This window comes from Canis lupus, chromosome 22 (assembly GCF_003254725.2).
Source record: "Canis lupus dingo isolate Sandy chromosome 22, ASM325472v2, whole genome shotgun sequence".
In the NCBI taxonomy this organism is placed as follows: domain Eukaryota; kingdom Metazoa; phylum Chordata; class Mammalia; order Carnivora; family Canidae; genus Canis; species Canis lupus.
This window is the reverse complement of record NC_064264.1, coordinates 17,084,877-17,097,166: the sequence shown is the minus strand read 5'-3', so window position 1 is coordinate 17,097,166 and position 12,290 is coordinate 17,084,877. Positions and strand designations below refer to the sequence as shown.

Here is a 12,290-nt window from a genome sequence, read left to right as displayed (position 1 = left end):
TGGAATTGGCAAGATTAAGTATTCCATTACTGAGTGGAATGAAATTGAGTTATAGAAAAAGACAGTTACATTTTTACACATTTGAATAAGAAACAATAAAGTAGGTACCTGCTATAAACACAGTAGAGTTTGGGTCAGGCAAATTAAAAAACCAGGAGACAGATGAGTGGGAAACAGGCTCAAAAGACAGGACAAAATGAGTTGAACAGACTGAAGAAGCATGTGTATAGAATATAGACCACAAAAACACAAAATGGTGGGTTTTGAACAAAATTACTACTGATGATCCCATAAAAAATAGGAGGTAGGAATTTGGGAGGAGAAGATACTCGAGACACTTAGGGTTGGTTTACTGTAGATTAAGTTACACAAGGGATTGAAGTCTGTGAATATTTTACTCCAGTCCTGAAAGGTACTGACTATGGTTTGGCTGAATTCAAGAGATTAATCAAGAGGACCAAAGCTTGAGACCACGGGTATTTCTTTTAAAGTTTCACGGAGGATCCCAGAATCGATAGTAAAAGTGGCAGTATTATATCTCATGAATCCTAAGAGGCAACATTTTGTACATGTATCATCTCCTAAATAGAGATGGATGTTAAGAATTGGCAGTGTTTTTGCTGTCTTAGCACTACATGTTATAATCAATGATATCTAAGTTTCAATAAAATACAATATGTATTACACGGATTTTCACTGAAAAAAAAAGTTTCATATCTGGTTTCCTCTTGGTTGGAATGCAAAAGTGAATAAGTCTTGGCTCTTGTACGCAAGTCATCTATAATCTAGTATGAAGACAATTGAATAGAAAGTATTTGCAAAAGCTATATGTGGCTTGGAATGCAGCTCTAAGTCAGAGTTATTGACTCAAGCACAAGACTTTGACAGAACTGAAATCTTACTTCTAATAAATAGAATAATACATGCCTCAATCTTAACTTTTTTTTTATTTTGTGCACTATATTTACCTAAAATATTCTAGAATTTGGAGACTTTTTAAAAATTAGCATAAAATGACAAAATAATGTTATATATTTGTATATTTCACATTACACATTCATATGAATGTGTAATACAATATATAAATTTAACAATTAGTTTTATGTTTTAAGTTATCAGTTGAATTATGATATTTATCATCATTTTAAAAATCCAGAATTTTGTGTCAGTTCTCAAAAGATTATTATTTTTTTCTTCTTAACAGAAAAAAATTCACTTAGAATTCACAGAAACTCTCATCAGGAAATATTAGGTGCCTTTATATAATAGTCTTAAAATATAGGACTTTTGATATCTCAGGAGTGTTGTTTCGCATGCTAAAGATTAGAGGTTTTTTTCTTCAATTAGAAAACTAAGCTAATGTTTAATAACTTTACTTTAAAAATTTTTTAAACTTACTTTCCTTCAGCTTTGACATTAATTTTATAAATCTTTTATTTATAGATCCAGCAATTTTAACAGTTATCCTGGAAAAGTGATCAGTCCCATTTATAAACTTAGAAGAACTAATACAATATGAGATAGTTTTATCATGTTACAAAAAGTAACCTCACACTATCAATCTAATTTCTTTTGAAGAATGAATTTTGAGTATTAGCAAATATGTTTCCACATCACATTTTTTCAAATTCTTATTTTATTTTTTTAACTATTTAAATTCTAGTCAGTTAACATATACTGTAATATTGGTTTCAGGATTAGAATTGACCTATTTCAGGCACATTAATTAGGATTCATCACTTACATATAACACCCAGTGCTCATCACAAGTGCCCTCCTTAATACCCATCATCTATTTAGCCCAACCCCCCACCCACCTTTCCTCCAGCAACCCTCAGTTTGCTCTCTATAGTTAAGAGTCTCTTATGGTTTGTTTCTCTCTCCTTTTTCCCCTTCCCCTATGTTAATCTGTTTTGTTTCTTAAATTCCACATATGAGTGAAATCATATGCTATTTGTCCCTCTCTGGTTTTACTTGGCATATTACACTCTTAACTCCATCCCAATCATTGCAAATGCCAAGATTTGCATATATATGCAATGGCAAGATAGGCTATATATATGTGTGTGTGTGTGTATATATATATATATATACATATATATATATATGTATATATATATATCACTTTTTTTATCCATTCATCAGTTGATGTGCATTTTGAACATTTGGGTTCTTTCCTTAATTTGGCTATTGTTGATAATAAGATAATAATGCTATAAACATTGGGGTGCATGTGCCCCTTCCAATCAGTGTTTTTGTATCCTTTGGGTAAATACCTAGTAGTACAATTGCTAGGTTATAGGGTAGTTCTATTTTTAACTCTCTGAGGAATCTCCATACTGTTTTCCAGAGTGGCTGCACCAGTTTGCATTCCCACCAACAGTCAAAAGGATTGCCCTTTCCCCACATCCTCGCCTACATCTGTTGTTTCCTGTGTTGTTAATTTTGCCATTCTGACAGGTGTGAGGTGGTATTTCATCACATTTTTTAAAAACTATTGGTACTCATTTCTGATTTTCTTGAATATGGTGTTGAATTATTTTCAGGCATATTAATTAGGATTCTGCACTTACATCATAAGTGCAATCAAACACAATGGAAATTAATTTGTTTTTGTTGTTTTTTCTTCATTCATTGCATTCTTTAAATTTTTTTCACAATTTAGGAACAAACTAAAATCACAAAATAAAACATTTCCGTGTTTCATCCTTTGGAACAATTAGGCAGAATTGAGCTTAGAAAAGGTTGAGTGGAGGGGTGCCTGGTGGCTCTGTCGGGTAAGTGTCTGAGTCCTGATTTTGGCTCAGGTCATCATCTCAAAGAGATGAAATCAAGCCCAGTATCAGGCTCCATGCTCAGTAAGGAGATTCTTTCTCTCTGCTTCTTCTCTCTCTCTCTCCCTCTCTCTAAAACAAATAAATAAATCTTAAGAAAAAAAAAAAAAGAAAAGGTTGTGTGGAAGCATCTTGCATCACCATTCAAGGGGCAGTTTCAAGAATGTTTGGCAAAGTCAGCCATCTAGGAGTCCTGGCAGCCACATGTCTGCCAAAAACCAGTTTCCCTTAATATCCTACCAACTAAGTCACTGTCCTAGAGCCGCCTGTGTGACATACAGCCTTGGCACAAACATGGTGATGGATTTCAAAAGACAGCCCTTAGAACTGTTCAATCACATTCTCTGCAGCAGCAGAATATCATGACAAACATAATCACTTTTAAAAAGTACTATGTACACCTCATCTGTAAAATAGAGTAAAAATAGTATCTTCTTCCTTGGTTTGTTTTCAGGATTAAACAGTGCATGACTACCAAGGAAAAAAAAAATTGCGTTACACAGAATAAGCACTATAAAAGGGTCTTAAAATTAAATAAATTAAATTTAAATTAAATTAAATTAAATTAAAATGTGCAAACTGTTCCTTAAGAACACTCCCTAGGTATTCTATTTACAAGTGCAATGTCTTCTTCATTCACATGGAGAACAGAACTCACAGTGTTTCCTGTTTGTGAGTTTAAATCTATTTTGAAGGAAGGCAGTGTCTCCAAATCTCCAGAGACCTGGTTGCCACATGCGTTTTATCAGCAGCATGTTTTTTGCAGGATATGCTTTCTGTTGCTCGGGTTTTTTGGAGGAAATCTATGCTTGTTCAGAACTACGACAGTGTGGAAGGTAGGCTGTATTCTGTAAGAGATTGATGTGATTCTCCAAGAAATTTTTTTTCAGTAGATCTTTGGTGTGTATTAAAAGATAATGCTATATAGAAGATACACACACATACACACACACACACACACTCCTCACACAGAGGATGATGTACCAGTTGTAGTCAGTGACCAATTAGGAGATCTGGCTTCCATTTGAGCCAGAAATAGAGGCAGGCCAGATTCATATGTATGGAATATCATGACCCTCTGTGCCACTAATGGGCCCCAGTAGTGAATCCCTTAACAGACCTGGAGTTTACTCTTAGCACAACCATGGTCTGTCCAGGACCTATCACTCTCTGTGTAACTGAATTAGAACATACTAAAGTTATTGTGCACTTCTTTATAGGTCTCTTAAATAGCATATAGTGCACCCTACCTACACTCACTTGAGTTTGTCTTTTCATGAGCATTAATATTTCTTTCACAAAAGATCACTTGAAATGTGTCTGTAATAATTCTATAATTGCATAAATTAAATAAATGACATGAAGTCTAGATTAAATTAATGCTCTTCTTGCCTTTTTATTCATCAAAATAAATCATTTTTCTGAGTTTAAATTAAATAGAACTAGTGGCTTTTTATTAAAGTATTATTATAATGATGCTTAATATTTAATAACATCACTTTAGAAATCTGGCTTTTAAGTATTTTAATGTCAGTCACCCTTACTCCTCAAGGAGTTAGCTTGTCATTTACTTCAGCCTTTATTTTATTTTATTTTTTTTTAACTTTTATTTATTTATGATAGTCACAGAGAGAGAGAGAGAGAGAGAGAGGCAGAGACACAGGCAGAGGGAGAAGCAGGCTCCATGCACCGGGAGCCCGATGTGGGATTCGATCCTGGGTCTCCAGGATCGCGCCCTGGGCCAAAGGCAGGCGCCAAACCGCTGCGCCACCCAGGGATCCCTACTTCAGCCTTTAATAAGAATGCATGCCACTGGCCTTAGGAAAACAGACAGGAAGCTGAAGTTTTATTATTATTTTTTATTTTTTTATTTTTCTTCAGTTTTCAATTAGTAGGAGGTTGAAGTTTTAAATGATAAATACAGTATAAGGCAAGTGTTTACCTGGCATTTTCAACATAAAAGTTTGAGCTTATTTTCCTACAAAGAAAAATGAAAAATTTCCAAAGAGGCAGTAACTTTTATTCAAAGTAAAAAATCATTTAGTTCTATCAAGAAGAAATTCAGTTGTGTTATGACCTTACAGTAAAGTAATTGGGCTTTTTTCTAATATTTTGATGATTTAGATTATTCTCTGAGACATGTTTTACTTCTTCACAAGTGGATTTACCCATAATAGATACATAGCAAGCATATTTGAAATATTGCCTCCCTGTACTTCTATCTTGTGCTCTTCTAGCAGGTACCCATATGGAGCTGCACTCAATTCTGATCGCTTGAGTAATCTACTTTATTTATATAATAATCTATCTTCTATCTCTTTAAATAATTTTTTGATATTTTACTCTTTGGACAGTTACATTTTTAAAATAATTTCTGAAATTGGAGTTACAGTTTTATTCTTTCCTATTCAGTAGTGACTTAATGGACTTGAGGCCTATTTCTTAATCCTTGGAGTTGCTTAAAGAAATTCCAAGTTAATTTTAGAACAAACACATATCAACTTTTTTTCTAGCTTTATTGAGATATCTATCATTGACTTCCTGTGTAAGCTAAACATGTACAATGTGATGATTTGATATGTGCATATGTTGTGAAAGGATTATCACAATAAGATTAGTTAACATATCCATAACCTCATGTAAATTACCAATGTGTGTGTGTGTGTGGTGGGAAAATTTAAGATCTTTGGAATATATAATACACTATTGTTAAAATATAGTTATCATACTGTACATTAGATTCCCAGAACTTATTCATCTTATAACTGGAAGTTTATACATTTAGGCCAACATCTCCCTATTCTCCCAGCTCCTGGCCCCTTTCAATCACCAATCTACAATCTATTTCTAAAGGTTGGGCTCTTTTAGATTCTACATATAAATGATATTATACAATATTTGACTTTTTCTGTCTGACATAGTTTACCTAGCATAATGCCCATATATATTGAAGCAAAGATAGGATTTTCATCTTTTTATGACTAAATACTATTTCAATGTATACTATACACACATGCATACACATATACAGACACACACATATACACACACCACATTTTCTTAATCCATTAACCCATTGATGGATATTCAAGTTGTTTCCATGCTTGGCTATTGTGAATAATGTTGCGATATATATGGTGATGCAGATTCTCTCTTCAAGATAAGTAATCGCATTTCCTATAAATGTATACACAGAAGTGGGATTGCTAAGAACAGATGGTAGTTCTATATTTAATTTTTTTTGGAACATCAATATTGTTTTACATAGCGATTACACTAATTTACATTCCCACCAACGGTGCACCAGGGTTCCTTTTTCATCACATCCTCGCCAATACTTGTTCTCTCTTGTCTTTGACAACAGCCATTCTGATAGGTATGAGGCAGTAACTCACTGTGGTTTGGATGTATTTTTCTCAGATGGTTAGTGATGTTGAGTGTCTTTTTAGGTACCTGTTGAGCATTTGTATGTTTTCTTTTGAAAAATTTATGTTCAGTTCCTCTGTCCATTTTTAATTGGATTATTTGTTTTTTTGTTATCGAGCTTTATGAGTTCTTTATGTATTTTGGATATTAACTCCCTGTCATATTGATGGTTTGCCAATACTTTTTCCATTCCTTTGGCTGTCTTTCCAACCTGTTGATAATATCCTTTGTTATCTGGAAGGCTTTTAGTTTGATGTAGTCCCACTTGTTTATTTTCTATTCTGTTTGTGCTTTGGTATCATTTAAAGAATACTGTTGCTAAGATTATTAAGGAAGTTTTCCCTATGTTTTTTTTTCTAGGAGTTTACAGTTTCAGGTTTTACATTTATATCTTTAATACATTTCAAGGTAATTTTTGTGAGTGGTATAAGAAGTGGTTCAGTTTCATTCTTGTGTGTGTGAATATCCAATTATCTCATCACCCTTTATTGAAGAAACTATCCTGTTCTCACTGAGTATTCTTGGCTCCCCTGTCAAATGTTAGTTGACCAAATATATGAGGATTTCTTTCTAATTTCTTGATTCTGTTCTACTTATCTATGTGTTTGTTTCAATGCCAGTCCCATGCTGTTTTGATTATTATTACTCTGTAATATATTTTGAAGTAGGAAGTGTCATGCCTCCAGCTTTGTTCTTCCTTCTCAGGATTGCTTTAGCAATCTTGGAGTCCTTGTGGTTATAAAATTTCATAATTGTTGTTTCTACTCTGTAAATCTTACCATTAAAATTCTGATAGGGATTGTGTTAAATCTATAGATGACTTTGGGTGGCAGAGGAATGTTAGAAATAGTCATTCTTCCAATCCCTGAACATGAAGTACCTTTTATTTTAATTGTTTTCTCTTCAATTTCTCTCATCAATGTCTTACTTTTCTTAATATAAATATTTTACCTCCTTGGTTGAACTTATTAAGTCTTTTATTGATTTTGATGCTATTGTGAATAGTACTGTTTTATTTATTTTTCTTTTAGATAGTTCATTGTGTATAGAAACATAACTGATTTTTCTATGTTGATTGCATCCTGCAACTTCCCTGAACTGATTTATTAGTTCTGAGAGTTTTCTGGTAGAGTCCCTAGGTAGAATTATAGGTATTTTGCTAGAAGTTATCTTAGAAACATATACATCGCTCTACAATTCTGATACATGCTTGATTTCCTAACTGAGAGGAAGTGAATAGCTTGTTCAACACAATTAAAAGAAAGAGCTCCAAAGAGTTATTTGGTTTACAGCATATCTAAATAGACCGAAATTCTTTTCTAGATTAATATGTTGTAGCTAGATGGACAATGTTTTATTTAAGATCAGAAGAAGATCACTCCTGAAGCCCTCTTACATGTCTTCTTTCCTTGTTACAGTATTTTACTGTACAATAGATTGCATCATATTAGCCAATGTATTTATCAAATACTTTGCCAAAGCACATGAAATATTATCAGATGGATATCTTTTATTCAACTCTCCACAAATAGGGAAGATAAGTATTTCTGTAAGCAATAAACTTTATACATCACATGTATTAAATAATACATGTGTCATACATAATTTTTTATAATCCAACTGGAAATAGGAAGAACTTTAAGAACAAAAACTACAAGACACCTTATGAAAGTCTTGACAGACTTCTGCATTAATGTAGCTCAACTATGTAGCCCTCTAAATGAAGTGCCTACACATATATAGAAAAATGATCAAAATACATAACCCTGAAAACTAAATGGAAAGGACAACCTAATGCCAAAATATGGGATGCTTAGCCAATAAATACAAGGCAGATAGAACTGAATTGTAAGCAAATAACAAAGGAATTTATGCCATGGTAAAACCAGTTTGAGGCACATGAAAGAGAGGCTACCTAAAGTTTATTAGAAAGAGACTGTACAGTTCTATACTGTTTATCACTGAACTCAAATAACCAAGGTTTATCCCACTGAAGAAAAGTGGGCAGCTATTTCTCTCTCCCCAAATGGTGAGTGCTCTTCCACTATCAAATGAGTTTAGTCAAAGCCCTGCTCTCTCACATCCAATATCCCACCATCTTTTGACTTTCCTTCATAAAGAAAAAAATCCAAGAAAACCAATATATTCAGTTCTCCTTTTGTCCCTTGCATCATCTAGGAGGCCCTTTTCATTCCATATCTAACTTAATATCTTAGAATGACCTGACACTTGTTGGACATGTCCTCCTTTTGAAGACTTCTTTCCTCACTCCTATTACAGCATGCTTTCTGATGTATTACTAACTTTCTGATTGCTCCTTATTAACTAACACTAGCCATTGTTTTTTTCTGATAGTCTGCATGTTCAATTTTGAGGAAAATGAAACTAAGGTTAAGCAGCTATCTTAATGTTAACACCAGACTGTTTTGGTGACTCAGTGTCAAACACCATCTCCTTAAATACTAATGTTCTTCTCTCATTGTATGATATATTCATTTATTCTTTCTTTTGACAAGAGACTGAAATTTTAAGGGAAAGCTTAAGTAAGCAAGATAATGAACAAACTATCCTGAGATGGATAACAAGCATGAGAAGGTATGGGACGAGCAAAATCCAAAAGGTTCAAAAAAAGATAAACTCAGAATGAAGAGAAATACTGGGGAAGGAACCATTGTGCTGATACAGGAGCTAAAATAAAGAGCAGTGATGAGATGATTGAGTTCTCCATTTAGAAGAAGTAGAAAATGGAATAAGCCCTAAGGCCTTACAGCCCAAGGCAACTGACCTGAATATCTCTGTGGAAATAATGAAGATGAGGTAATAAGGGAAGAGAATGGGATCAGATTAAGAAAGGGAATGGAGTGGCAATATGAACAAGATATAAGCAAGTCTTGTATTGTCTACTTAGTTGTAGACAAGATATGTGTACAATTAGCTTTGTACCTTAAGGAAGAGGTCAGGATTGTATATAAATCTTAGAGTTATGCATTTAAACAAAGTTGAAGTCCATGGTAAATAAATGAACTCATTTAAAGAAAATGTAGATAGAAAAGAGAAATCTAAAACCAGAACCCTTGGAATTCACCAATACATCAAGGCCTAGAAGAAAAATAGAAGCCGGCTAAGAAAACCAATATGGATGGTGTGTCCCCTGAAGTGGAAGAAAAACCATAAATGAGTGAGAAAATGGTATTCTGAAAACCAAGTGTTAATGATATTTCAAGACTAGATGAGTGAACGATTTTGTTAAAAGTTGTTGAGATGTTGAGCACTGGATTAGCAAACTGAAATATTTGAGGCCATGAAAAGAATAGCTTAAGTGAAGTGGTAAAGATGAAAACTTAATTGGAATTAATTAAAAAGATAATGGGTATATGAGCAAACATAAGTTTTAAAAACTGCTTATTGCTGGTTCTCCAGAGACTGCATTCCAATGACAGAAAAAAAAATATTTTAAGGGAAAAACATCAAAAGACAGGGTCTGAGGAAATAATAGATACAAAATTTTAGATACGGCAAAAACCTGAAAAGTGGCAACTGGAAGAGCAAACCTAGAAAACTGAAAATTCAGCTGACCATGGGGAAAGCTCTCAAACAGTGCATTACTGAATAATACCAGGTGTTTCTGAAGGTCATTGAGGGATGCCTGGGTGGCTCAGTTGGTTAAGCATCTGCCTTTGGGTCAGGTCATGATGTCAGGATCCTGGGATCCAGCCTTCTCCCTCTGCTCTTTCCCCTGCTTGTGCTCTCTCTCGCTCACTGTCTCTCAAATAAATAAATAAATTCTTAAAAAGAAAGAAAGAAACTGGTTAAACAGATTGGATTGAGTACAGAGATGTTGGTTGAAATAATATATAAAAAAGAAACAGGCCTAAATCTCCTGTCCCTCTCTACTCTGACGGAGGACTGCTACTCCAACAAAAAGACCAGAAGAGTACTTTTTAGTGGTTGCACAAGAGAGCTTCTGAAATATAGAATGTATGTCATACTAAGAACAGAGAGGCACTGCACTAAAATCATGGTGATTAAGTAAACATTTTGAATGTTAGTATTTCCCCACTGGACACCCAGAGCACCAGAATGAGACTTAATGTTATCATTGTGGTATAGACTAGGATGGTAGCAGCCCAGGAAATGAAAACTCATCTTCGAGATTTAGCTAGAGAAAGAAATCAAGAAAGATTCCACAGGTTTGGGTCTAAACACATAGAAGGCTCAAGTTGTCATTTGCTGAGACAGTGAAGAACATGGAGGGAGAAAAAGGTTTGGAACGTGTATGGAATAATAATGAGTTAAGCACTGGAAATGAAGTTTTAGATATTGAGTTGGCAGCCAGGACAGACAGCTACAGAGTTTAAGACAAACACTAAGCTAGAGATCCACATGGAATTCATTAGTATGTGGAGAGTATTCGATGCCATGAGACTGGTTCTGATTATCTAAGAACTTGGCCTATGTAGAGTTCCATGGATAGAATCTAGAATGCCAACACAGAGAACTCAGGGGGAAAAAGAAACCCTAAAGAACCCAGAGGAAGCTAGAAAATTAGTGCTGCATTGAGGCTAGAAAATTAGGGGTGCACTTTCACTCCTCTTGAGTGGTTTTTTTCTTGGTTTTGTTTTTGTTTTTTGGCTTTTTTGTTTTAAGAAATAGAAGGCCAGAGTTAAGCGGAAAATGATTATAGAGGTGGTACTGTCGGGAGGAGAGATGACATGTGATAGTCCTATAATGGAACTTTTTAATGAAATTATTAAAATATAACTCCCATACCAGAAAATTTCACTATCTTAAGTATACAATTCAATTGTTTTCTAGTAGCTTACCAGAATTTTGCAACCAGCCACACAATCCATTTTAGAACATTGTCCTCACCTCACAAAGAAACCCAAGCTCATTTCACCCCTTCCCTCCTCCAGCCCGCTATTTTACATACAATTGTTTTCTTACTCTCATGTTCATACCATTTACAAGTACATAGAGTATACTTGATTTTACATATTTATCTGTGAACTTGCAATATGGCTGAACTCATTTGTTAGTTCTAACCTGTAAGAAAAATTTAAAAGTTAGCTTATAAGGAAATAAAGTAGGACTGCTGCTCTCTACTGAATGCTCAAAGAAGATTTTAGAGTCTTGCATGTAGAGATAAAAGGTAAAGTGTTTTACTCTGTTTGAGTTCAGTTGCCAGTGTAGGAAGTATAATAAGACTGTGCTAAATTTTTGACAGTGGGATGAAATGAACAATGAAGACTACGAAAAAAAAAATGTCTGGTCTATTTGAAAAACCTCACGATATCAAAACCACAAAGAATTTTTTAAAACCACTTTTCTCTCAAAACTACTTGAGCAACTTTCTGTGAATGGTAAGTCAAACCTAAATAGAATAATAATTTTCCTTTTATGTCTGTAATGTCCTTGAGAATAAAACCCAAACATTTATCACTAATTGTCAACATCTTAGAAAATGCTCACTTGTCAGCAGGCATTCTATAAATGTATATTTAATGAATAATGAATGAACGAATTGTTAGTTTGTCAGGATAAATTAAGTAAAATTGTACTTGAATGTACTTACTGCTTAAATGATATAATTAGGTATTATTCATTTCAGTAGTTGAGCACTAGTTCTCAACACCCTCTGAACAATGGAGTCACCTAAGGAGATATTTTAAAACACCAGCGCACAACCCTTCCCCCTAGAGTTTTTGATCCAAATAATCTGGATGGGACTTTGCTCTGGAGTTTTAAAAAAATTTCCAGGGTGATTCTAACTAATATGGAGCAAAGGTGGAGAGCCACCAATCATTAGCTTCTGCCAAACCCAATGATTTCCATTAAAGTATAATTAATGTTGACATTAAAAACCATTTGACATTGTTGACATTTAAAAACCCCATAAAAACCATTTTTATCCCAAATAGTCATCATATTTAGCTATGTACAAGTATACAACTTATTCTACAAGAATGAAATCTGCATGATGGGCACAACATAATGCCTGAAGGAATATATATACTCGTCATCAATGCA

General features: G+C 34.0%; 2 long non-coding RNA genes across 3 annotated transcripts in view; one reads left to right on the top strand and one right to left on the bottom strand.

Moving 5' to 3' along the window:
• LOC112678785 (uncharacterized) overlaps window positions 1-12,290 on the bottom strand; it is a 35,921-nt gene that overhangs the window by 16,907 nt on the left and 6,724 nt on the right. The window lies entirely within an intron of this gene.
• LOC118351930 (uncharacterized) overlaps window positions 10,784-12,290 on the top strand; it is a 34,861-nt gene continuing 33,354 nt past the window's right edge. Inside the window, exons 1-2 of the long non-coding RNA XR_004808177.2 lie at window positions 10,784-11,412; window positions 11,488-11,623. This is a non-coding gene — a long non-coding RNA (uncharacterized LOC118351930). The remainder of the gene's footprint in view (window positions 11,413-11,487; window positions 11,624-12,290) is intronic.